Source organism: Sapajus apella, unplaced genomic scaffold (genome assembly GCF_009761245.1).
Source record: "Sapajus apella isolate SASKATOON/1434 unplaced genomic scaffold, GSC_monkey_1.0 scaffold74, whole genome shotgun sequence".
Classification (NCBI taxonomy): Eukaryota; Metazoa; Chordata; class Mammalia; order Primates; family Cebidae; genus Sapajus; species Sapajus apella.
The window spans coordinates 782,300-785,047 of record NW_022437014.1 but is presented as its reverse complement, the minus strand read 5'-3'; the positions used below and the strand labels follow the sequence as shown (position 1 = coordinate 785,047).

The 2,748-nt window shown below is 39.1% G+C and overlaps 1 non-coding gene across 1 annotated transcript; it reads right to left on the bottom strand.

Moving 5' to 3' along the window:
- Positions 1-1,762: 1,762 nt before the first annotated feature.
- On the bottom strand, positions 1,763-1,903 carry LOC116532174. The gene has a single exon (XR_004260737.1). It is a non-coding gene; the product is annotated as a U4 spliceosomal RNA (small nuclear RNA).
- Between the last annotated feature and the right edge of the window lie 845 nt (positions 1,904-2,748).

The window sequence follows — 2,748 nt, the reverse complement described above, 5'->3', positions numbered from 1 at the left end:
CGGGCAATCCACCCGCCTCAGCCTCCCAAAGTGCCGGAATTACAGGCATGAGGCACAGTACCCAGCCATTATCTTTTTTGCAGAAACTTAAAAAATATATATATTTTTAGGCCAGGCATGGTGGCTCACGCCTGTAATCCCAGCACTTTAGGAGGCCAAGGCGGGGAGATCACAAGGTCAGGAGTTCAGGAGCAGCCTGGCCTATATAGTGAAAGAAACGCTGTCTCCACTAAAAATACAAAAATTAGCTGGGTGTGGTGGCATGCACCTGTAGTCCCAGCTACTCAGGGGCCTGAGGCAAGAGAATTGCTTGAACCTGGGAGGCAGGGGTTGCAGTGAGCTGAGACTGCATCATTGCTCTCCAGCCTGAGAGACAGAATGAGATATTCCATCTCAAAAAAAAGAAAAGAAAAGAAAAAGATGCTCATCTGGCCTCTACTGCCTTGTAAAAAAAAATAACAAGAAGAAGAAAAAGACAAAGATTGTCAGACTTTGTAAAAATACAATAGGGTCTCTGACAGTATCTCTTGGCCAAAGGCAAACTTTGATTAAAAAAAAAAAAGTGAGTTCAATTCTCATTCTTACAAGATTATGCACAAAACCTCATTATTTAAAAATGAAAAGTATTTCTATTTTTAGATTGGTAATATGTAGCAGGAAATAAAAATCCCATACAATCCCATACATATATCCCAAACATATGTACCATAGTTTTGTGTATCTGATACAGCTGCAAAACATATGGAGATGAAGAATCAAAGAGGCAGTTGAATTTACATGTCTAAAATAGCAAAACAAGTCCCTAAATTTTTCCCTTTTCATCCAGCTGTTTTGCCATCATAGAGCTAATTTTAGAAGGGGTAATCTTCTTATAAAACACACGTAGTTAAGAAAAGTAGTGGGGTTTTTTTGTGACTTCTAATTCAGAGTTGTACAAGGTGCTTGGTTTCTGAACTAAGCCAGCAGACCGAGAATAATCTGAATCATAAGTTTAAGGCTAAGCCAAGAAACTTTTAGCTAAAGAATCATAGTGAGCCTTTGTAAGAGTTGAACTCCAGATCCTTTTTATTAATGGGCTTTAAAATGTAGATAAACTTCCATATAAAGTTTTCCCTCAATCTGGGGGGAAAAAATTGAAAATCATAGTGTGTGACAGATTATTATTTCCTGCAAGTTGAACGACTACATTTGCTTTGTAATGCATGTGAGAGGAATATACTTGGTTACTTATCCTTGCTGGAGACTGCAATGGTTGCTTTCCTTTGCTTTGTCTCTCTCTCTCCCTCTCTCTTTTTTTTTTTTTGAGACACAATCTCCCTTTGTCACCAGGTGCCAGGCTGGAGTGCAGTGGGGTGATCTCGGCTCACTGCAACCTCTGCCTCCCGAGTTTGAGCAATTCTCCTGCCTCAGCCTTCTGAGTAGCTGGGACTACAGGTGCACTCCACCACGCCCAGCTAATTTTTGTATTTTTAGTAGAGATGGGGTTTCACCACATTGGTCAGGATGGTCTTGATCTCTTGACCTCGTGTTCCTCCCGCCTCTGCCTCCCAAAGTGCTGGGATTACAGGCATGAGCCACCAAGCCTGGCCTATTTTTCTTTTTTTTTTTTTTTAATAATTCAGTCTTCAGTCGGGCGCGGTGCTCACACCTATAATCCCAGCACTTTGGGAGGCTGAGGCGGGCGGATCACGAGGGCAGGAAATCGAGACCATCCTGGCCAACATGGTGAAACCCCGTCTCTATTAAAAAAAAAAAAATTCAGTCTCCATAGAGACTGTCAAAAATTACCAGTGCCAACTACATTTCAAGTCGTCATGGTGGGGCATTGGGAAAAGTTTTCAATTAGCAATAATCGTGCCTTGGATAAACCTCATTGGCTACAATACTGCCACTGTGCAAACCTTCCTTTACTTTGTTTTTCTGATGAGAATCAGCAACACGAACATATTGCCATAATTTTTTTGAGCAATAGTATTCTTTAATGCAAAGAGTCAAACCCAAAGAGTCCAATCCAAACAAAATAATTTAGACCGCAGAGTCCAGACTAGTTTTCCCCATTTCTCAAAATAACTAGAACTGAGTACACATCAAATCTTCACTTTTCTTTGTATTATATAGACACTGTCATAAATGCAAGAGATTCTTCACTTTTCAGGTCAAACTTTCGCCATCCTTTGGTCCTGTTATATGTAACAGATGAACAATTACTTTTCATTAACTATGAAACAAAATAGATTAAGTGAAGACAATTTTATGTAACTTCTCACAGCTTCAAGTGCCATATAAGGAAGGATTTAAGAGTATTTATAACAGCTTATCCAGTACATGAGTTTCCATTAAACTACTTAACACAAATCTTAATTTATAGAAAAATTTAACCAATGCCAAGATCACCTAAAGTGAAGTTATTCCAATCAGTCAAAAACCCAAAAATCTTGTATAGGAAAAAAAAAAGAGCAAAGGAAACTAGTATTCTATATTGCCCTGGAATCGTGCCTATTCTGAGGGTTCAGTTTCACCTAATTGTCCTAAAATAGTGCACCCAGCCACACAATTAAAACTACATAATAGGGTATGAGACTGATGATTGGCTGGACGGACTGTGTGTGGTTAGGAAATCCCTATTACTGAACTGTTGGCTCCCGGCATGTGACATTTATCAGAAGCTGGGCAATCTACCCACGATTTCTGATTAAAAAAAAAAACTTTAAAAATATTCTTAAAAAAAAAATTCTTCAAGTTTCCACA